Source organism: Rhinolophus hipposideros (genome assembly GCF_964194185.1).
Source record: "Rhinolophus hipposideros genome assembly, chromosome: 21".
Classification (NCBI taxonomy): Eukaryota; Metazoa; Chordata; class Mammalia; order Chiroptera; family Rhinolophidae; genus Rhinolophus; species Rhinolophus hipposideros.
Window position 1 is genome coordinate 30,111,047 of NC_138067.1, and position 24,355 is coordinate 30,135,401.

Consider the following 24,355-nt stretch of genomic DNA (forward strand, 5'->3'; position numbering starts at 1 on the left):
GGGGGCTAACAATGTGCCAGGCACCCTACTCAGCTTTACCTCCATTCGTTCATTTACTCCTTCCAACAACTGTGAGGCTCATGCTATTATTAGCCCCACTTTATGGCTGATGAAACTGAGGCTCAGGCCCTTAAAGAAGCTGCCAGAATTAAAGCCTGGGCTGTCCAACCCTCAGAACCCATGTTCGTAACCCTTAAACTGTCCCAGGAAGAGCCCAGTACACTTTGATCTCCTATTTCTGTCTTTTCTTTCCCATGGCTGAAATGAACACTCTCTTATTTCACAGGGCCTCTGAAACACATTCCTCTTCAATTATCAGCGCTTGCTAGTGCTGGAGAGACGGAGGGAATGAGACATGGTCTTTGCCTTTTAGATGCTTGTCTTAAAAAGAGGTGAGAGCATCATCATAACAGTTAGCTATTGCCACGGTGGCGCCAAGTAACAAACCACCCATAACTGGCTCCCATGTCTGCAGGTCAGCTGGGAGTGAGGGCAGTGAGGACACCTGATCTATGCCAGGTGCAGCTGGGCTTGCCTCCAAGCTGCAGGTTGGATCCAATTCTCCACATATCTTCATTCTGTGCCCACTCCTAGATGACTATTACTTATAGGGTTTTAGATAAGTGCCTGGCACTTTGTATGCCTAATTGCATTGGAGCCTCACAACAACCTAGTGAAATAGGTATTATTTTTAACATGCAAATCCATGCATTTTTAACTTGTTTAAAAATCTTTCCTTATTGGCCACGTTTGAGGAGCTGGAGGCTTGAATATGCACACCTGTAGGGGAAGGGAATGGTCAAAAGCAACTCGCAGCACAGTGTATGATTCCATTTATGTGACATCCTAGAACAGACAAAGTGGGGGGAGGCAGAAGTTGGGAGGGAGGTGAAGGAGGGGTGAGGGTTAACTAGGGGTGCACGAGATGGTGGGAACATTCTATTTTGTAATTGTAGTTACGCAGGTGTAGACATTAGAACTCGTGGGGCTGTGTGTATTTTATCGTATTAATATATAAAGTCAACCTAAGTACCTATAAGGTTGATTTGAAAACGCTTCTGAGGCCTCCTGCTGGTGGGATTGGGTCAGTGCGGGTTCCCTTAGTCAATGGAAGAGGATCCTATTCTTACAACACATGGATCTGCTTTTCTCTTTAGTATTTGGGGTACGCAACCCTTTCTCAGCTGAGGCTCTGATCTGCCTCAGGGGGTCTAGGAATGCTTAGCAGGAGCTCAGCAAGAAAGAAGTCCGAGTTAGCTTGCTTTTAGAGTTCTCATTGAGATGATAGTCCAAAAGACAAAAGGGTTTTATAAATTCCTTCAGCTCCTGATTATGCATGGAGTCAGGCCTTTTGAACTTGACCTCCAAGCTGATTATCAGCAGAGGGGAAATAAAACTCAGTGCTTCACGAAAAGGACATCCATGCAACATAAGACGGTGGAAAATCCTTTCCTCCCATCTCCAGCTGGGTGAGGGGGGAGATGAAAAAGAGATTGGGGGGGGTGACATGTCCTGAGCTGCCCCCTGCGTCTGATCCCTAGAATTGAGGGCCAGAGGGGAAGGCTGAAAGCAGAAGGCCTTAGAGCCATCTCCGATGTGATGTGGAGGGGAGACCCCCATGTCTGGTGGTCCAGCTCCATCATGGGTAGTGCTGAAGCCCGGTTGCCGGTGTGACCTGATTAGGAGTGAGTAGCCAGAGTGGGCCTGAGCTTGCTTTCGGAGGTTGGATGGGGGCTGCTAACAGGATATGTCCAAATGCTAACCCCCAGAACCTATGAATGAGACCTTGTCTGGAAAAATAGTTTGCAGATGTGAGTCTGCAAATCTCAAGATGAAATCATGTTGGATTACCTGGTGAGCCCTAAATGCAGTAAGTGTCCTTATAAGAAGAGGTAGGGGCCATGTGAGGACAGAGGCAGAGATTGGGGTGATCGTGTGGAGCCCCCAGGAGCCGGCAGAGGCAGGCAGGAGTTTCCCCTAGACCTTTCGGGGGGAGTGTGACTCTGCTGACACCTCGATCTTAGACTTCAGGCCTTCAGAACGAGGAGAAAATAAATGCCTGTTGTCTTAAGACCCCAGTTTGTGGCCATTGGTTATGGCAGCCCTGGGAAACTAATTTTGGCTCTTGTGTTTTGTAAAAGGATCTGGAGATGGAGGTGGGGGTGGGCTCCTCTCCCCCAGCAAAACCACACAGACCCTCAGCTTTCCTCCCCGCCAGGCGGCCTCTTTGGAAGGGGAGAGTGGGGGAAGACACAGCTGTGGACTCGTGACCTGAGACTCTTCAAAGGAACAAGAGATGGTGTCAAGGGAGAAACTGGGACACTGCTTATTGTCAAGTTTAAGTGGAGTTCGGCTCTCCACACCACCCCCAACCACCCTGTTACAGACAACAAGCACAGCCCTGTGTCGATGTGGGTGGAAAGGTAACTGCCGCGCACGCTGAGAAATGCCCGGAGGAGGAGGACAGCTCGGGGAGACAGTGAGGGTGCACTGGACTCTCCGCCCAGGGCCCTGGCCACTTTCGCGTGCAGCCTGGTTAGAGCTCCTGCAGGTGTCTCCGGGCTCCCCTGTGGGTGGCAGGACAGCTGCTGCCCGCCAGGACTGCAGGCTCTGAGGGCACTGGGGATGCCATGACGGCCTCCAGAGGGGCCATTGTGGACCCCCAGACCAGGCGAAGTCTGACACTGGCTGCTGTTCAATGTGTGCATCTGGAAAGCGTTAACTTGATCAGTAGAAAAATAATGAGGGCGAACCCAGGGCATTTCTGGTAAAGAGGCTCAAAGGAGGCGCCTCTCGGAGCCAGATGAGTCAGGGCCGTGCTGAGCTCTGTGTGGTCTGCGAGCCAGCGGCTGCCTGGAAGCCTTTCGTGCACTGCATCTGATTCACGTTGGTGTCCCCTCTGAGGGGTGGCGCAGGAGCTCACGGTCCAGCCCTGCCGTCACCCTGATGCCCTTTTGCAGACACAACTAATCATGACCGCTGTACCAAGTGACCACAACCTTAGTGGCTTAACTTCAGTTTACCGTCTTATAGTTCTAGAGGTCAGAAGTCCGAAATGGGTCTCACGGGGCTAAAATCAAGGCGTGGGCAGGGCTGGTTCCTGCTGGAGGCTCATCATTGCTTTGCCTTTTCCAGCTTTTAGAGGCCGCCTGCATTCCCTGGCTCATGGCCCCTTCCTCCGTCTTCAAAATACATCACTCTGACTTCTGCTTTTGTTATCACATCGCCGTCTCTGACTCTGACCCCTGGCCTGCCTCTTATAAGGACCCTTGTGATCACAGTGGACCCGCTGGACCAATCAGAATATCTTCATTTCAAGGCCCTTAAGTAAATCACATTAGCAAAGTCCCTTTTACAATGGATCCTGGGTTGGCTAGTGTCCCCTCCAAATGCATGCTTCAGAATGTGACTTCATTTGGGAATAGGGTCTTTGCTGATGTAATCAATTTGATGTCGTATTAGATTAGGATGGGCCTAATCACTAGTCTCGTCATTGGTGTCTTTGTAAGAAGAGGGAAATTTGGGCACAGACACAGAGGGAAGAAGTTCCATGGGAAGATGGAGGGAGAGATGGGAGTGATACTCCCACAAGCCAAGGAACATCAAGGATCGCCGGCAACCACCGGACGCTGAGAGACAGGCACGGAACGGATCCTTTCCTAGAACCTGCAGAGGGAGCGGCCCTGTTGGCTCCTTGACTTTGGACTTCCGGCTTCCAGAACTGTGAGAGCATAAGTTTCCGGTGTTTTAAGCCCACCCCATCTGGGGTCCTTTGTCACAGCATCCCTAGGAAACTAAGGTACCACATGAAGCAACCTACACAGGTTCCAGGGGTTAAGAGGTGGACATCTTTGGGGACGGTTATGCAGCCGGCCACAGAGGCTTAGCGGTGAGGAGAAACCTCCATGCCAAAATGAGCTGGAATGCTGGCGCCGGTGGCATGGAAGGGGGCTGGGCCTTCAAATCCTGGCCTACCCCTTAGCTATGTGTACCCAGGGAGGTTGGGCCTCAGGGCCTCAGTTCTGTCACCAGTGACTGGGGGGAGAGAAATAACACCTACCTCTACAGGAAGGGAGAGGATTGGCCAGAAGACTACCTGGTCCTGGCATCTTGTAAGTTCTTATTCAAGTAGTAAGTGAGCAGCAGGAGTGTCAGATGGGCTTGAGGCTGGAGGCCCCTTTGGGCCCTTGGAGAAAGGAAATGGTTCCCTCTCCTGAGATGACAAAGCAGGGGTTGAGCTAAGGTCAGCACGAATTTCTAGTTTAAAGGTGTGGAAGAGAAGGCAGCTGCCAGCCTGAACTGCACAGGAAGTTGTACCCGTTTGCTGGGGCTGCCATAACAAAGTACCACGGACTGGGCATCTTGCAGAACAGAGAGGTATTTTTCTCACAGTTCTAGAGGTTACCAGTCCAAGAAAAAAGTGTCGGCAGGGCTTAAGACAGCTGTTTTGTTCCTGTGTCCTCACAGGGGCTTCCCTCCATGCGTATCTATGTCCTGATCCCCCCTTCTTATAAGGACACAGTCAGATTGGATCAGAACCCACCCCAATGACCTCATGTTGTCTTAATCACCTTTTTAGGCACTGATCTCCAAATACAGCCACATTCTGAGGTGCTGGGGGTTAGGACTTGAAGATAGGAATTTGAGGGGGAAGGTGCAGGGGACACAGTTCAGCCCATGACAGAAATACAAAGTATTCCCTGGGATTTTCCACTATATGGTTGGCTGTTTGGCCAGGAATGTGTGGCTTTTAGAACATTCTGTCCTTGACAACTTTGTTGTTACATGATGTGATCTGTTAGTTAGCCTTTGCTGCGTAACAAAGCATCCCAAATTGTAGGGGCTTCGAACAATGACAGCATATTAGTCTCATGCTCTGTGGGGTGGCAATCTGGTGGTCCCTTTGTGGTCTCACTGGGGCCCCCTCATGCCGCCATGAGTGGCTGACAGTTTGACTAGGGCCGAGGGTCCAAGGTCGCTCGCTCGTGCTCAGCAGCTGATGCTTGCAGTCTGCTCAAGCGCCATGCTTTGCCTCCATGGGTTCTCTCATCTTCCAGTAAGCTAGACGGGGCTTCTTCAGAGCATCTTGTCTCTGGGTCTAAGAGAGTGAGAGCAGAAACTGCAGACCTCTTGAATCCCAAGCTTCAAACAGGTGTCCTATCCCTTCCACCATAATCTATTGGCCAAAGCAGATCACATGGGCAACCCAGGTACGAGGGGACAGATAAATAGACTCCCCCTCTCCACGAGATGAGGGACAAAGTCACATCGCAAAGGGGCGAGGACACAGGGAGGCAGGATTCATTGGGAGCCATCGTCATGATTTATCATGTGGTCGTCACTCTCTTGAAGAGACAATTTCAGCTTTGGCTTGGGTTGAAAGCGAGATCCAATGAGCCACAGACCTCAGTTATTCAATGGATGACAGTGACCCGGAATACGTGCATGCCAGATGAGATCATGCTTGCAATTGTTCCTAGGAGAAAGCACCCGCTCGGACTTGCCCATCTGCAGGTCTCATGAATTCACTTAACTCGCCCAGCCAAAGCCTGCCAATGATTCCGGAAGGGCTGTTTCCCATCAGGGGTCCGCATTGCCTATTTCACAGGAACAGTGAAGCCACCCCATTGTTTCTAAATAAACATCTCAATTTATCTCGGTTTACTCAAGAAAGAAGACAGAGGCCTGGCATGTTCTATTGAACAGATCGCTGGGTAGTAATGACTTCAATTATTGCCAGTATCGAGCAGTTTCTTGGGAGTCGGAGATGATTCTGTTCTAGTCAGCAAACATTTGGTGAGTGCCTGCTGTATGCCCAGCGCTGTGCTATAAAAGCAAAGAACTGATTGAGCCTCCTGTTCCTATTATCTATTGCTGCACAAGAAACCACCCCAAAATTTAATGGCTTAGAACGCTGACGATTTATTTTGCTTGTGTATCAGCTGGGTCCGACCCCTTCTGGCTGCTGCACTCTCATCACTGCACGTCGGTGCTGGCCGTTGGTTCCTCTCCACATGGCACCTCAGGCTTCCTCACAGTGTGGTGACAGGCTGCCAAGAGCAGGTGTCCCAAGAAGCAGAAGTGGAAGCTGCCAGTGTCTTAAGACCCGGCACAGCGTCACTTCCGCCATATTCTTAGTCATGTAGTTCAGAGTCCAGGGAGTAGTGTCCTCCCAAAATTCATGTCCACCTGGAACCTCCGAAGGTGACCTTGTTTGGAAATAGGGTCTTGCAGATGTAATAAGTTACGATGAGGTCATACTGAACCAGGGTGGCCACTAACCTGACATGACCGGAGTGCTTATAACGAGAGGAAACGGGCAGATCAGAAGCTGGAAGAGGCAGCATGGAGAGGTCCTGCAGGCTCCCGGGGGAGCGTGGCCCCGCCAACACCTCGATGTCAGACTCTGACTTCGGGTGCTGTGAGGAAACAAATTTCTGTTGTGTTAGTCCCCCCACCCCCAGTTTGTGCTCATTTGTTTGGGCAACCCCAGGACACTAATGCTCTCTTTTACCCTGCTTTTGAGACTTTGACAGCAGACTATAATTATTTGATTGCTTTCTGGGGTGGAGGTGATTAGGGAGTGTGTCCCTAGGCCGTAATGCTTGTCAGGGACAGTCTTTATAGAAACAAGAGAGCTGAAAACTTGGACAACAAAAGTGGAAGGGATGATTGTCATTGTCAAGGGACAATTGACTAATTGTCAACAATTAGCTCGTCTACTACAACGGGACTGTAAAGTGGGTCTGTTATTCTCATTTTACAGATGAAGAGACTGAGGAGCACAGAAGTCAAGGCACTGATCTAAGGTCTCAAGCCAGGAAGTGATGGAGCTGAGATTTAGGGCCAAACAGGAAATCTGGAAGGTCAGTGCCCAATGGGTGGGGGCTGAAGGGGAGACCAGTTTCCATTCTGTCCACACCCTACCTCCCCTGGGCTGGTGTGGAGGGCTCCAGCTCACACGCCCTGGGGAACACCACCCCCTGTAGGAGAGGCTTGGTTTCTTCTCAAGGTGACAAAAAGGTTAAGAATCTTCCGGAAACACCACACCCTGGGCGTGAAACCCACGGTCCAACCTCCTCTGAAAAAGACTGATTGTTACCTAGGGAGAAAGCAACCACTGTGGCAGCATTTTCTAAAAGAGGCTGAATTTCCTGAGGAATTCCCAGCCGTGGTCATCGGTGTTCTCTGACTTCTATGCTTGGATATTGGAGAGAGGAGAAGGGTCAGAAATCCTGGTGATGAACCCAGGATATTTTGGACATGGGTTTGGGCTGTTCTGGGTTGATGATTTCAAAGCAGCATGAGCAAAGTGTTTCTTACGAGATTGTGAAATGGAGTCTCCCCATTTTTGTAAAGATATAATCATACTTCCATTCTGTCTTTTTCACCCAAGAATGAAGAGATGCCAGACAAATGATTCAAAGAAGAGAAAACTAAGAAACAATAACAAAAAAAAAATCCCTTCTTCTAAATTAAATCGATTTTCACTTTTAAACTAAAGATGTTATCAGGATTAGCCACTGCAAGGAACAAAGGCCACAGCCCACTTCCCCTCCTAAATAGGGATAGAAATTTACTTCTCTTTTATGTAAAAGAAGTCTGATGTAGGTAGTGGGACTAATACAGAGACCTACAGTATCATGGACTTAGGTGCCACAATTTATGGCTCTGTCCCCAAGGCTCCTCATGGTCCAACATGGCTGCTGCACTCCAACCATCGATACCCATATTCCAGGCAGGCAGGAAGGAGAATGATGAAAGGCAAACCTCCCCTTCTCTTTAGGGAGACTTCCTTGAAGCCACACACTTCTCTTTAGCTAAAGAGCTCTATGGACAGGACAAGCCACAAGGAAGGCTGAGAAGTATAATCTTTCAGCTGAGTGACAATGTATTCAATTAGATATCAAGACTCTTCCTGTTTTTAAGGAAGAAAAGAGATGTCAGGAGGCACCTTGAGCCGTCTGTACCACTGCTGGGGAATGATGTGGCAAAAGGGACCTAGCACTGAGATAGAGAATTGGGAAGCTAGCATTATTGTCCCACGGTGGCCCCAAACTGTGTCACCCCAGGGGCTGATGACTTCGCAAACTCATCACTTTTTATAAACTTTCCCTTGGCTGCAGTGGAGTTATTTGTGAGCCTTCCAGGATAATTGTTTATACTTCAAAGCCATAAAAGTATTTCCATCCCAAGTCCTATGACAACAAGCTCCCTGAAGCTTCCAGTACTTTCTGACCAAGGATTCAATAGGACTCCCCCGTTCTGACCACCTCGTTGCCTCAACAGGTATCCTTCACTAGCCAAAAGCTCACAACTGGCATTTAGGACTTGAATAGATTCAGAAAGGAAGAGAGAGGGAGGGAGGAACCTGCATAGGGACCTATTAACAATTGACACACCACAGAATTCTTCAAATCTTGCTCAGGTTTCCGAGTCCCATGGGTTCACACTCTCTGCACCTGCTGCTGTGTGATCCTGGGCTACTTATTTATGCATGTGATGTCAGTTTTCTTCTGGGTTTAACGGGGATGCGACAGAGTTCACCTCACAGCGTTGGGGTGAGGATGGCATGCACGATTCGTGTTGAATGCTCCATAGATAATGAACTTGGAATTCCGAGTTCCCTTCTGGGAGCTCGGGGCTCACCTAGGTGCCCAGAGAGGAAGGGAGCTGTTCTGGGGGCTGTGGCTGACCATCCTTTTTGGTATCAGGAGTTCCCCCAAAAACATTCATTCCTCCCTCCCCACTGATGCTCCAGAGTCTGCCCCAAATGGAAGTCTGGCCTTTTGGGGCCTCCCTATTCTCCCCCCACCCCCGGGTTAAGGTTTGCATTGCTTAGCAAGTTTCACTCAACACTGTCACCTCTCCACTGTGATCCCTGCTTGCCCGCATCGGGGTTCCTGCCTCCATTCTTTGCACGTGCCGCCCTCTGCCCAGAGAGCCCTGACCTGTCTTCTGTTCATCCTTCTAGATCCATCTGTTGTGACCATCTCTCTGCCCAGAACCCCCCTTCCTTGGGGCAGCTGCTCCTTCCCCACACCAGTCACAGACTCCTGCTGCCCTGGTCACTGGGTGAACCGGGCTGGCTGACCCCGAGGCCCCTTCGCCCCAACCACGGGCTTGTGGCAGTAGCTGGGTGTCTTACTTTGGATTCCTCCCAAACAGACTCTGAGACAGGATGTGAGTGCAGGTAGTTTGTTGGGGGGAGATGATCCCAGGAAATACCAGGAGGAAGTTGAAGTGAGACAGGGATGGGAAGGAGCCAATAACGAGTAGCTGTTGCACCAGCTGCCGCTGTGGCCCCTGGAGCGTAATTCCCTGGAGTCTTGGGGAGCCCGTGTTGTCCTGCCTGAGAGGCAAGGGAGCTGGGGTATCTGTACTCCAGTTCTTACTAAGTTATTGGTGGGTGCACCCTCCGAGGGGTGTACTTCTATGTTGATTTTGACCTGGCATGGGTGTCCGTGCCCAGAAAAAGCTCTGAGGCAAAGGAACGCATGTGCTGGCAGCTGGAAGTCAGGCTGGCATGTACCATGGTTGTCAGGGTTAGAGGACCAGGATGGGGCATGATGGCATTTGCCAGAGTGGGCATGTGGCCTAAGCCCAGCCAATTGTGTCTTTCCCTGGGATTTTATTTCTCAGTTTGCAGCCAGGTGGAAGGTGTTGGCCTGTTGGGTCACAGAGCTGGGCAGGGTTGAATCGTGTGATAGGAGTTTGACAGAGCCCAGAGAGGAGCGGAGAGGTCAGGGGAGGGGAAGGAAGGAGACGTGGCCATCTTGTTTGAGGTCCTGGATCAGGAGTACTTGAAATCAGTTCCTTTTCTGGACTTCCCACTTATTGGAGCCAATATATTGCCTTTTCCTTCCTTCAGTCCGTCCTCATTGAGTTTCTGTAAGGAGCAAAGGAGGAGTCCTGATTAATGTACTGTCCCTGCATCACGTCTGTAACGCCTTGGGCCAGGCACCCACCCTTCTCCCGGGCTCCTTGGAACCCTCTAGATGCCTCTGTTATTGTACTTAGCACGGAGAACTGCGTTGGTCCTTCATGTAAGGTCCTTCCATTAAAAGCCTTGTCTCATGTCTGCCTTATTCATCTCCTTTTTCCAGAATGCCTGGTCCCAAGAAAGTCCTCAGTAAATGTAAATGAACGCCAGCATTCATTTATTTTTAAACATCTATTTATATTTTCTGCTTGTATTACTTCTTGTGGGGTAACTCGAGTTGGATAAATTTGCTATTCACCATTGGATGTAGAATTCCTTTAATTTGCTCTAAAGTACCTCTGTCAAACTTTAAGGGGGTGCCCATCATATTCTGGGATTTGGTGTTCACTTTTCCTTCATGAGTCATCGTTTTTATATAGTGAAATAATCCCACAGCTAAGCCTTGGCTTCCCAAGCTCTTCTTGTAAAAAGCCCTCTTAATATGGCTGTTTAGATTTTGTCAGTTGCTCCCTGTTTTTTTCCTGTATTTGTCAGCGTATTCCGTAGCGTGTAGTAGATGCTCAATAAATAGTCAATGGGTAGGTGAATGCAGGCACAGATATCCCAGGAGAATAGAGTGACTCCTGGGTCCCTCTCCCCAAACTTCAGGGACCTTGTCTGGGTTCCCAGTTTGGGTTCCCAGATGAGGATTTGAGTGTTGAGCTAAGGATTTGAGGGCAAGCAGTATATTTGAATGGTGCAAGGGATAGAGGAAAGAGGTGGGTTAGTTATTCAGATGGGGAAGGAACCTGGTAAAATGTGCGTCCTTAAGCCAGCTACCATGTGGCTGAATAGAGAATCCCAGGAAACATTCACCTCTGAAACATCCTAGCTGAGAGCGCGGGATCTGTGGTATTTACACCTCCATCCGTGATAGCCACTGTGAGCTGATGGCCCAGGGGTCTTAAATCCTAGGCACCTGGGGGCCGCCATGCTCGTGGGCTAAGTGGGTTCTGACAGCCGAGGGGCAGCCCTCCCCAGACACAGGTGCGGCTGTTAGCAGTCAGATTGGTGTGCATGGAAATGGTTGGGGATTCTAGGGACATGAGTGGGACACTGAAAGAGTCTGCTTCAGCCTTATAGGTAGCATTCTTACCGCAGGCTGCTGTCCCACTGAACCCCGGGTCTTTTTCTGGCTATATCCACAGTGGTGGCATCTGGTCATTGGGTGAGGCCGCTCACCGTGCCTCACTGTCACATTCATGTTGCCCGGTGATGTCCCTTTAGCCTCACTTGATTGACCAGGGGTGGACACGTATTCCAGACAAGGCAAATTTGATTCTCTTGTTAGGAAGTTAGAACTGGGAGACGGCTGAGCCCAGCTCGAGCTGGTCCCTGCCACAAGGGAGATGTGGACTTCTATGCTTAAGGGGTGTCGTGTCCACAGGGAATGGGTGAGACCTGGCTGTAGAGGGAGAAGGAAGGGACCCCCATACCAAAAGGGGAAAAATACACAGACAGTACTTCTAGGATGCCTGACACTTTTCCAGGACTAGTTGTAGTGTTTTGAGGGTCTCGACTGTCCTTGGGCTCCATAATAACCCGGTCTGCGACCAAAAAGCCCCTTTCTCTGCTTGCACTAACTTGAATGTGTTTCTGTTACAACTTCAGTCCATCACGCTCTCGCCCAGCACTTCCCTCCAGCAGGGCCTGCCCAAAGAGTTGCCTGACCATGGAAGCCATGGCACTCACCTCTGCACCCTTCCTCTTCTACACGTCCAACAAATCCTTCCCATTGAGATCCTGGAAGACCACACGTTGGCTCATGTTAACGCAGAGGTGTCACCACCTTTCCTGTCTTTTTGGTTCCTCTTTTGAAGATCAAAATGGTGCGTCCATGTCTCTTTGACTCAAACTGTTAGTGGTCTGCAATGCAAATTGAGGCTCTGTGACAATTGTACAGCTGCTGAACGGGTGTGGCTGGAACGAATGAGAAGCTGGACTTCCCGGCCTTGGCTCTTGGTGTCCAGCTCAGGAGACTCCAATGAAAACAACTGGCGAAGAAGATGGTGTGAGTTCGACACGTCAGTCCTGTGGCAACATTGTCAAAATGGGAAAGAAAGTGCAAGCCCACCGTTCTGCACTCACACGTGTGGTCCTCCCATCAGCCCACCTGATTCTGACAGAGCGAGTGGGCAGAGGGGTGGAGCCTCTCCAGGATGCCCTGATCAGGCCTGTGTGTTCCTTTTTCTAGGTTGGGCTTCATTGCGGTTCTTCCGGAGGACCTTCTCCTTTGCCTCAAACTCTCCATGACTTAACTCCTTCCTGGATCGCAAATGGGATCTTTTGCTGGGATTTCCAAGGATATCAGTGGCCAGTCCCTTCCCAGGAAGACTCTTGGGTGCATCTTGGTCTTTCCCCATCCAGGACCTCCCAGGAGCACACATTGCCCATAACTCACCATCTTATTCAAAGTCAAAGTGAAGTTTTGGAAAGTTTTTGGAAATCTAAGATTACACAATGATGGAAAAGTTGATGAAAACTAAACTCTGTCTCTTTTTACTTTATTGGCTCTATTAACAATATTAACTAATACTTGCTGTGTGCCAGACCCCGTTCTAATTATTTTCCATCTATTAACCCTTTAATATTCTAATGACAGCCCTGAGGGAGAAAGATGCCATTATCATCACCCCCCTTTTACAGATGGGGTGTTGAACACAAGGACAACAGCTTGGAAGTGGAGGAGCCAGGATTGGAACCCAGCCCAAATGGTTCCAGACAATGGCACCAAACAGCAAGCTGGGGACTCAGTCTGCCCCCTGGGGTGATCCAGCTTGGGAGGCTCTTAGAGCTCAGAGAGGTTGGGTCCCTTGAACAAAGACACACAGCTGGTGCCTGGTAGAGTCAGGATTCAATCTCATCTGTCTCAAAGATGCCAAGAGGGTGCTCATTCCACTGGACTAACTTAGCCCCCTATGAAGGATGGATTGTCTTATTGAATGCTTGGTGCCAGGCACTGAACTATGTGTTTTCATATCTCTTGTCTGCCAATTCTTTCATCTCCACATGTCCAGAAGTGTGCTGTGTGTTCTCTCTCCTTGACCTTAGGCAGGTTCCATGATTCAACCAAAAGTATGGCAGAGTGACGCTCAGTGGCTTCCAATGCCAGGTCACAAAGGTCATGCACGGTCCACCTGGTTTTCTTGGCAGGCTTGCTCTGGAGGAAGTAAGAAGTCTGGCTGCTCCGAGACTGCCTTCCTGGAAAGGCCACATGGAGGCACTTCAGGCAACAGCTCCAGCTGAGCTCCTCCCACATGAGTGAACCAGTTTGGATATCCAGCCCCGTTGAGTCTGCAGCCCCAGCCAACATCTGACTTGCAACCATATGAGAGACCCCCCAAGGAAGAACTAGCCAGCTAGGTCTGTCCTAGATTCCTGACCTACAAAATTATGAGCAAAATAGAATGGTTGTTTGAAGCCACTGTGTTTTGGGGTAATTTATTATGGAGCAGTAGTAACTGTACCATCCCATTTGATAAATGTTAGCCCAACTGGGCTATTAAAGAGAGATGAAATCGCTCAGAAAGGCCAAATGGGTTCACACGGCAGCAAACCCAAACTCCCTAATCCCTTTAGGTCACCTGGTTTAGAGGCCAAGGTCATGCACTCTGGTTCTGAACTGCCTGAGTTGGAGTCCCAGCCCTATCACGCGATAGCCAAGTGACCGTGGGCAAATGCCTTCATCTACTGGCGCCTCAGTTTCCCCTTCTATAAAAGAAAGCCAACAATAGCCCCCTCTTCTCATTTAGTTGGGAGAGGTTCACAGGGCGATGTGTAAGTTCTTGTTGGAAATCAGCGGGGAGGGGTGGGCACAGTCAGACGCCAGGCCAGGTTGGCTTAGCAGGGCAGACAAGAAGCAGGAGGGCAGATGAGGAGAAGACTGCAGAGGGAGAGGAAAGGAGAAACTGAGGCAGAGGAAGGGTGAGTCTTTGGAAGTTTCTGTGTTGTGCAGCGTGCTAGGGCGGTGGCTGCCAGGCCAGACAGGAGTTGGGAGCCCGGGCGGGGAGCGTCATTGTTGAGGTGCCCTCAGGTTGAAGCTATTCCAATGGCACCTCTAGAATGCCTGGGCTGGAGAGGGTGTCCTCAGAGCCATTCTAGACCAGCAGGGAGCCCACGGAGTTGCCATAAAAAGCATCAGGAAGCATCAGTGGAGGTCTGAGTTAGCAGAACTGTGAACATCTCAGTATTAACCACCTCCACACCCACCCACATGCTGGGCTCATGAGAAATCTAACCCTGTGTAGCTTCCCTTCCCCTCTGCTGGGGCCAGGAGTCAGAGTATTCCACTCCCCTGCACCCAAGGTTTCATGGTACACAAGGTGGTGGCAGATGAGTGGGCAATGCATGAGTTCAAATCCCAGTTCCTCCACTCGGAAGCTGTGTGGCCTGGGGAAAACTACGTACACTCTCTGTGTCCAGTTTCCTGATGATCACAGCACCAGCCCCACAGTGTTGTTGGGGTAGACAAGCTAATATATGTGAGGCTGGGTACCTGAGAGGCTTCTGTTAATAATGCAAGTCTTTTCTCCCTTTGTGTTTGCCCTTTGTCAAAGTGAGGATTTGTTCTGGAATAAGTTGGTTCACCACTGAATACTCTAATGCTTGGAACAGAGACCGGCACATAGTAAGTGCTTAATAAGTATTGAGTGAATGAATGACTGTTGAGCTGAGAATGATGCTTCAAAAACTGAGAGAAGAAAGCAAAGTAAAAGAAATGAAAAAAAAGATAAAGGATGTCTACATTATACTTTATCTGCAGCTGAGCTGCAACCAAATCTTGGGCAAGAGTTTCCAGCTTTCTGAATCCATGTCACACACGCCCCATCAGTCATGGAGGGGGTCTTCCTCCCTCATTGTTGATATATATACTCCCCCATATACTCTGACCCATCTAGGCACCCCTGAGATGCCAGAGGGGGCTTGTCTGTGCCTGCTCACTGCTGTATAGACAGAGGCTGGTTCAGAATGACTCGATGGGAGTGTGTGGAAGTGGAGTGATGAATAAGCTGATTTCAGTGTCTTCAAGCAGCGTGAGGACAGGCTCTTCATGGGCATGTTGGCATACGGTGGGTCCAGCTATGTGACTGGATGGGGAGCCCAGGGAGTCTATTCTGGTTCTACAGCTTGGTTTCTTCACCTGCCAACAAGGGCCAAGGGTGATTTCTTTTGGCTCTAAATTGATTTGTGTGTTTACCTGCACAGGTTAAAGATGCTAAATGCCTGCGGGCAAAATGTTGTAAGAGCAAGGTTTGAACCTGTGCTGCTTCTCACTAGCTATGGGACTTGGGACATTCTTCTCCAGGCCTCAGTTGCCCAGTCTGTGAAATGGGATCATTTCCACCTCACTGGACTCCTGTGGACATGTTTGGGATGATAAAAGTAAAGACACTTAGCCTGGACCACGGTTTTACTGTCTTCATCCACTATCTAGTCTTCATTTCTTCATCTGTACATTGTTCCCAATGAAGTACAGATGTAGTGTGTGTGTGTGTGTGTGTGTGTGTGTGTGTGTCAAGGTGGCATGAGTGAAATTTTCTACCCGTGTGTAGAAGATGGCAATAAATTTAACAAGTGTGTATTCTGCGCCACAGTTTACAGAGTCCATGTCCTTCCCGATTTTATTTGCTACAATCCCGGGAGGTTGCCTCCGTATTCGTATTTTCCAGTCGAGCCACAGAGAGACAGGGTTCGGTAAACTTGCAAACCCCTGGTGGAAAGTGCTTGGCACCGCGCTGGGCACATAGTAAGCGCTCAGTGGAACTGGTATTTTTATGGTCACTGTGAGGAGACTGAGCAAGTCCTCTTCTCAAACCAAGTTATTAGGACGCGCGGGTCGTCCTGGCTCTCCGCACCGCCCCCAGACCCGAGGCTCCAGGACCCACCCCTGTCAAGGGGCGGGGCGGGGCGGGGCCGGGGGAGGGGTGAGCTCGGGAGGGGCGGGGCCTGAGCGCAGGGTGAGACCGGGCTGGACTGCGCGGCCCTATCAGCACCGTGGGCCGACGGGGGCGTGGCCTCCGGGCTCCGAGACCGCATACAAGAGCCCGCGCGTTGGGCCCCCGGATCCACTGCTCCCCTCCGTGGCCCACGGCTCCCTCGTCCCTCGACCATCTTGCTGTGCCCGTACTACGACTTCGCCGCCGCCGCGGGAGACGCCGACCACCTGGTGTTTCAAGCCCTGCGGAAGTAAGTGTGATTTAGATTCCTTTACTCTCCGTGAGCTGCAATCCCTTCCCTTAATCTCCGAGGAGCTCTTAGGGTTTACTGTGTGCAAGCACTAAGCTGAACGCCTGTTGCATCTCCGAACCAGGCTCAGCGGCATGCAGTTTCACAGGTGGAGAAACTGAGGCTCAGCGAGGGCAAGTCAGTTGCTCAAGGCAGGCAGGAGGGGAGCCGGGACTCGAAGCTGTTCTGACAGCCGAACCTTGCTCCTGGAGGCTGTGTACTCCTGCCTTCCCTGTGCCATTCGCTCGCATCCGTCGCGTTCCTGTGTACGCAGTGGGCGTCAATAAATGGAAAGCAGACGGTGTGGATGTGGCAGGACTTTGTGTCTACCCACATGTGGATGGCAGGGGTGATACTAACGGCTGTGCCTTCTGCTCCACAGTTTACAGGGCCACACCCCTTTATGTTTCATTTGCAGCAAACCTGCAGGGTAGCCTTCTTCTTCCCATATTTCCGGTGAAGACAAGGGGGGTTAGAGACGTGAAGTGAGTTGTCCAGGCAGAGCCAGGGCTGGAACGCAGATCCGCTTCTGAAGCCCCAGATGGCCATGGATGTGTACAGGTGTGCCGCGTGTCAGAGTTCCTACAGGTTTAGGAACTTGTTCCTGGGTGTCTTCAGCCAGAGTGGGCGTCTGCCTAAATTCTTGTGTGGGGAGAATTGTGCTGGAAGCTGAAGACTTGGTTTGCAGTCCTGGGGAGATGAGCTGCCCTAGATGAGAGAACCAGGGCCAGCCCCTCATGCGGTTCAGACCCAGAGCCTCCCTTGCCAAGGGTTGGGCTGGTGGACAAGCCAGAAAGGGCTCAGCTGATGCCTATTTATTGAAGTCTAACTTGAATTGGGCATCTTTTAGCCAAAAGGTGAGGTGCTGCCTTGGTGGAGAGAAGCAGCCAGGGATTTGTGCAAATGCCCAGCTTGCCTTGGACCAAGAGTGGATTTGTGAGTTTCCACCTTGAGCATTGGGGTCCCTTGTTCTGACGGAATAAGATGAGCCTTACCTTTCCCATCTGGGTCAGAGCATCTAGGGTCTAGAGTCTGACAAGTGAGAGACCAGAGTCATGTAGAACAAGACGAAGGGTAGGTCCCCTTCCTCAAATAGAGTGAGAAAGGACCTCCCAGGGCTCTTTTGTGCACCTGATTTTCTGCTGCCTCTGATCTAGCTGTTTCCACACAAGGGAGGGCCAGAAGGTATGGCAGTTCTGAGGCCCTGTGTTATGCACTTTACCTGCATTATCATCCCTGGAACACACCTGGGCAGCAGGCCTCTGGATCCCTATTTCACAGATGAGAAAACCGAGGTAAGGTGCATACCCAAGGTTCCCTAGCTGATGTGTCATGATGTCACCCCCAGGCCTGTCTGGCTGTACACCCTACATTCTTAACCGCTGGGTCCTGTGTCCTTTTAAGACAATTCTCAGCCCAGCCACTAATTCCACCTCTGGGCCTGAACTTTACACAAGATTTTGTTTTATCTGAGAGGGGCTCCAGGTAAAACAGCCGTGAGCAGAGTTAAGCTCAAGTCCCAAGTCCCCGACGATGTGCCATAGGAGGAGAATGAAGAGGGTCATTTTGAGTTTTACAGTCTCTTAAGATATAGGAATGGGAATAGTAATAAAAGCATTTATAATACCAGCCTCTGATATTTACTTGGCACTTACTACAGGATAGTGGTACCCAGAGTTTTACACGGATGATCTCACTGACTCCTTTATGAGGTGGGCACTGGCCCGTTCTCCTCTTTCCAAAGAGGAAATTGAGGCTTGGAGTGATTAAGGCATGTACACAGCACGATATAGCGAGGGTCAGGGAGAGCTGCCATCCTGACTGGGCTCTGCTCCAGAGTCTGGAAGACGGTGCTCGTCCAATGATGAGCCATGTGATTGTCACAGCAGAGCTTGCTGTCAGTTAGGACTTCCCATACCACCTGGCATCTAGGTCCCCAGCCTGGGTTAGGGAGGGGTGGGCCTGGAGAGGGGGTGTGCTGACATGGTGGCTTGGGCTCCCTTTGCCAACAGGTACCAGTGTCATTGCAGAGAGCCCTGCCCCTGGACCTGGACCAACACTGGCCCCCACAGTCCTGCTTCTGGACTAGTGAGGAGAGCTGGCTGGCTGGCTGGGGGAGGGCCGGGAGCCTCCTCAGACAAACACGAGGCCTCTGAGAGCCCCTACGTTCCACCCCTCCCTCAAAGACCTCACATTGGCCATCTGGGCTTTAGTCAGTTGCATTTGAAAACTGGCTCTTAGAGGCAGGACCGGTAATGCTGACCTCTTTGGCCTTGAGGGAACTGAAACATTTCTTTCCTCTGTCACCAGCGTAATTTACTATGTATGGGAGGTGCCTCTGTGTCTGCTTGCTCCCAACCTAGGAGGCTTTTTTTTTTTTTTTTTTTGCAAACTCACTGGTTTTTGATCAATCCCAGATGTGCAAACCCAGCATCACTCAAAGGGGCTGATGGCTTGTCAAGAAAGGAAACTACAACACAAGCATCATTCCATTTCATCTTCAGTTCCTTGAGTGGAATAGATTCTCAGGCCTTCATGGGATAGGGAGCCGGAGGCCCGCGTAAAGTTCTAAATGGAGCATGCTCTGTTCTGGAACAGGGACGTCGGGCAGATCTGAGTGGTGGTGCTTCATAGAGCCAGCCATGCTTTGTTTTCTTCCTTGAAAGAAAAATAAGGTGTTTTATTGTGGGAAAATATGCATAAATATAAAATTTACCATTTTAACCGTTTTAAAGTATATAGTTCAGTGGCACTTAGTACATTCACAGTGTTGGGCCACCATGACTACTATCTAATTCCAGAGCATTGTTATTCTCCCAAATGGCTGTGGGAGACCCATAGCCATTATTAGCAGTCATTCCCCTTTCTCTCCTCCCCAGCCTCTGGCAACTACTAATCTACCTTCTGTCTCTGGATTGACTATTTTGGATGTTTCATATAAATGGAATCATATAATATGTGGCCTTTTGTGTCTGGCTTCTTGCACTGAGCATAATGAGTTCAAGGTTCATCCATGTTCTAGCGTGTGTCAGCGCTTCCTTTTCATGGCTGAGAAATATTCCATTGTATGGATAGAGCACATTTGGCTTATCCATTCTTCCATTGATGGAGGTTTGAGATGTTTCCACATTTTGGCTCTTGTGAAGAATGCTGCTATTAACATTCGTATGCATGTTTTTGTTGAAACACCCGTTCTCCATTGTTTTGGGTTTACACCCAGGAGTGGAATTGTTGGGTCACACGGTAACTTTATAATATTTAACTTATTGAGAAACCGTGTTCTCCTCTCTTGACTTCCTTCTTAAAGAAGCGTCAACTCATGTCATCTCATCCTAGAATGGGCCAAGGCCCTCTGCCGTGGGTGGAGGGAAATCTGGCATCTGGGTGTTGACATTGCACTGGGGGTCACAGTAGCAACTGGCAGAGAGTCCTGTCTTGAGATGTTGCCATGGGAGCGTGCTGCTTTGTACCCCAGGCTGTGCGATTGTGGGCACTCGCAGATAGACACCCCCTTTTCAAGGCTGTCAGGACAGGCAGTTTTTCGTGACCCAGCCCAAGGGAGATTTAGCTCCTCTGATTATCTTAAGTGCTGCATCATCTTAGACAGAAACCACAGATTTAGGGGGAAAAGACGATTATGCAACTTCTGGACCATCATTTAAAACATGCAAATTATTAAAAAATCCCACATTTTCAATCCAAATTTCTGGATTGTGTCCCATTGTGAGTGCAGAATGGCACTGTCCCAGCTGGAAAAGGAATTGAGCTTTCATTTCACTTATAGGCAAGTGGTCCTGGACTTGGCCCTGTCCCAAAGTTCTTTCGGATTGGAAAAAACTCCCCTGGATCTCTCTATGGGAGCTGGCATCCAGCTGGCATCTGCTGAGAATGACTTGATAAGAGCCTGAGAAATCCTTCTAAAGCAAAGAAGCTGCATTCTCTGGCAGGAAAAGATGGTGGTGCGTAGGGAGTTGGCGAGGGTGCACCAAATGGAGGGACCATGTGTGTGCAGAGGCCAGGAGGTCGGGAGGGGCCTGGCACCCTTGGAGAAAGGCGAGAAGTTCCGTGCTCTTGGAGTTAAAGTGTCAGGTTCAGGGTAGCTAGAGTCTGCCCTGCGGATGGGGTGAGCTGTATAGTGTTTGGATTCCCTGCTATGGGCTACAGGGGATAGGAGTGTGACAGAGTGGCGTTTTCACTTGAGAACAGATCGTTATGGAGTGAGCAGTGTCCCCCAAAGTGTGGGGAGCCCATCTCTGCTTGTCCTCAAGGTGATTGAGCGTGTGTTCAGACCCAGCAGCGAAACCTGTCAACCTGTTCTTATAACTGTGTGATCCTTCTGCTGAAGGCAAGGTAAACATCTCAGGTGGTGTCATCGGTCGCTAACGCCCCACCCTCCCTGTCCCTTTACAACAAAGAAAGCACTCTCTACAACAAAGCTTCTGGCTGGTATCGGCGCCCAGCTGGGAGGTCCTCACTTTGTTCTGTTTTCCTTGTGTTTAAATCTACTCCCGCTTCCTTCCATTCAGGGAAGAATCGATCAGGTTCTCTGCAAGATGGTGGTGATAGAAAGTTACCTTTTCCAAGTAAAATTCTTTGTACCCTCAAAGCTGGCCAACTTGAATTAAAAATACAAAATACGTACCAGTACAGGTAGACAAGCTTGGGAAGGGGTGTGCCAAGGGTTGGTGTTTGGAAAACGCTGGATTAAGGTAGGGCGTGAGAAGATTTGAGAGGTTGTGTAATCTGGAGCAGTGGTTCTCAAAGTGGGGTCCCACACAAAGTTGGAGGGGGGGGCCACAGCAGCACCTGGGAACTTGTTAGACATGCACATTCTCAGGCCCTGCCCCGGACTTCCTGAGTCAGAAGTTACAGGGTTTGGCCAGCAATCTGTGTTTAAAAGAGGCTTCCAGCACTTTCTGGGTCAGGCTCAAACAGGAAGCCCCCTGCCCTAGAACGCTGGTGAAGACTTGTTCTGGGGCCTGGCATAAAAATGGGGTGGGAGGGTGCTGGGTAGTAGGGGTATATGTGAAACTGTGTGCAAAGTTCTGTGTACACGACCTGGGAGGACCAGAAAGTAGTCAGTCACGTGGCAAGAATGGAGTGAGTAGCTTGGGAGCTAAAATGACTGCCTTTGTCCAGAGGCAAGAGGCCCCTTGAGAACAAGTTGTTCACGTATCCATAAGCCTTTCTTCCGGAAGGATGCTCAGCTTGTTGGTACTCATTGCTCTGGGGCCTGGGCAAGTGTCCTGAGGATTCCAGCATCTTTCTTCAGAGCATATACAAGTACGCTCGTGTTGTGCCCTCGTATGCCCACGAGCTTGCAAAGCACATCTATTTGTAACCCCAAAGTGCCCCCTCTGAAAGAATGAGTTGTTTCCACAACAACATTGAAAATATGTCAGTAGGTATATATATTATCTGCTGCTATCCCCTCTCTCTCCTGCCCCAAACCAGCTCCCAACACAGCCAGTCTGTTCTTGTGGGGAGAAGCACCGCCTGCTGAAAACACTGTTTATTCCCGGGAACCTTCAAGGCCCGGGCTTCACTGGGAGTGGAGATATTTTCAGCTTTGGCATCGCTGGACAAAGTGCCCTCTCAGACATGGGATGAACTGGGCCCTGTCTGGGAGAGCTGGTATCTGGTCCAAGTGGGAGGCCCTAGCTATTCGCCGGGCTTTATCTGGGCTCCAACGTGTAAGTTCACTTTCAAGGGTTGTCAGAGACCAGGCTCCAGACTTGTCTCAGCTCTGAGAGTCCTGGGGCGAGCCCTTGAGGGTTTTCTCTTGCACAGTGATGTTCCTGCCCCTTGCAGCCACTCATGCTTGTCTTGGTCCATTCTTCAAACAGAAGCCAGAGCAATTGCCAAGTGGTGATAAAATTTTTTTATTAAGGTTTACCATACTAGAGAGGACTGCACACTCGTTTGTGTACTGCAGATGAATTTTCACAAAATGCAGATGTGTGTGCCCGGGCCCCAGATCAAGCTGTATGGCCTGACCAGCCCCCACGGTGTCCCTCCTACGCCTCGCCATGGGTACTGTTTCTGCTGCATGGAAATCCCTTTCCTTGATATCTCAGCAGGACCCCATTGTCTATCCCACCAGAGTGGTCTCTGCCCCAACTTCTGCTCAACTTCCCCATTCCTGGGACTGCTTTCCTCACGCCTTTTCTCTTTATCTAGTTGCTGCTGTGTCTCCTCCCCTTCCTAAGGGTGGACTGTCTTGTCCCTTTGCATGTCCCAAGGACTCTGTGGCCACCGAGGGTTTGCCCTGGCGATTTTCATCTGCAAAGCAGTGTGGAGAGTCCATAGCCTGGTGCTATAGAACTTGTGTCTTTGAGTTTGGTTCAAAACCAGCAGCCATGACTCATCCTGGTAAATGCCACCCAGTACCAGTAAATCATGCATTTCAGGCAGGAGGCTGGTCCAGGTACTGCCAGCCTGGAAGCCTGGAGCACAGAGGATTTGGGATGCCTGAATTCACCCAGGAAGACAAGGGAAAGGAAGTCATTAAATACCGCTAGGTCCCGGGACTCCGCTCCTGGGCTTTTTAGAACCACTATTTTTGTAATCTTCGCACCCTGGGAGAAATTCAGGGCTTCTTTGTGCCCATGAAGAATGAGAGACACCGAGACGTTGAGGGACCTTCTGGGCAGCTCTATGTGGTCGAAACAGGATTCGAACTCGGGTCTGACCCAGCGTCCACGCTTTTCCACATTGCCTTCTGGCAGTCCTGGATGTCTTTTCCTTTGGAGACGGGTTTCCTGCTGTTTATCTAAAGCTTTGCTGAGAGCATTGTCCCTGAAAAAACATCCACACATCTGCACGAAAAGAGAAAGAGGCCCCGGGAGTTATGTTTTATTAATGTATTATTCAGTCACTTTAGAGTGGTTTCTTTTATATATTCTCTTGGCTTGCATTGAAGGCACCTGGTTTTTAGTTTTGATTTTTTCCCCCCACTAAGGTGATTGAAGTGTTTGTTGAATGAGTTTTGTCCAGAATTTTGCGTATTCTGTGTAGTATTTTAAAAATCAAATATGTTTTGTACATTGTACTTGTTCACTTCAGCACCCAGACTTATCATCCCCAAGGATGTATCTTTTGCTAAGGGGCAAGAGGAAGAAGAGGCCATGGGTGGGTGTTTCTCTTCCGCTGGGTGGATTGCTGGCCCTCCATCCTCATTTGTGGGGAATCCAGGGAGCCTGGGTCCTCCCTATCCAGCTGTAATCCTGTGGAGAAGGGTTTAAGGAAAACGGACGAGATCCCTTGTCACCTGCACCCCAGGGGTCTGGTTTTGATCCAGATGTTCTTCCTGAGAGGTTCTGCCCGGGCCTGGCATGCTGGGGTGTCCTCCTCCCGCCTCCCAGCCACAACTTCATTCCTGGAATTTCTGGGTGGTTTGTGGGTATGAGTCGGATCGGTGCTTGGCCTTGCTCACATGTCGAGTTCTCCTTTGTGCTTCTGAGGAAGAGCAGAACCTGGGGCACCCCGGCTGCTGTCCTGTGGGCGGGGGGTTTCACTGAATGAGTCCGGCTGACATGGGGCTGGAAGTCAGAACCGCCCAGACATTTTGGGGAACTCCCACCTAGATGAGCCCAAATTAGTAAGCAGTTGGAGTGTGATGGACGCCTCGGCACTGTCCGCAGGCGTTCTGTGGGACCGTGGGCAAGGTGTTTATCTGGCTTGAGCCTCAGTCTCTTCATCTGTACAGTCAAGCTAATCGCAGCAACCCCCTCAGCCTGTGGAGACGAAAAACATGAGATGCTGGGAGTAAAACCCCAGCACAGGGTCTGCTGCTTTGTCCACACTCACCGCACGTTGGCCAGTTCATTGGTGATGATTGTTGAGTAGTGAATGCACGCTGGGGTTTGAAGTTGAACAACACTCAGTGCCAGCCAGTAGCGTGGTGTGGACGGCTTGTACCGGTTTGTGAGAGCCAGCAGTTAAAGTTTGAGAAAGGTCGTGAGCCATCGTGAAAAATCAAATCATATAAGCTTACAATTAAATGTCATTGAAAACGAAGGTAATAAACACTCGACTTATCCTGTCTTAATTTTTGACTGCACTTTACTATTACCTCTGCTCTTGAGGTTATTGGTGTCTGTGGTATCCATGTGATGGAAAGACTACATAATGGTGTGCTCGCACGAG

At 50.1% G+C, this 24,355-nt stretch overlaps 1 protein-coding gene across 1 annotated transcript in view; it reads left to right on the plus strand.

Moving 5' to 3' along the window:
* Positions 1–15,914: 15,914 nt before the first annotated feature.
* Positions 15,915–24,355, plus strand: part of CRISPLD2 (cysteine rich secretory protein LCCL domain containing 2) — a 62,012-nt gene continuing 53,571 nt past the window's right edge. Inside the window, exon 1 of the mRNA XM_081031433.1 lies at positions 15,915–16,168. The gene's annotated coding sequence lies outside the window, so the exon portion shown is untranslated. The remainder of the gene's footprint in view (positions 16,169–24,355) is intronic.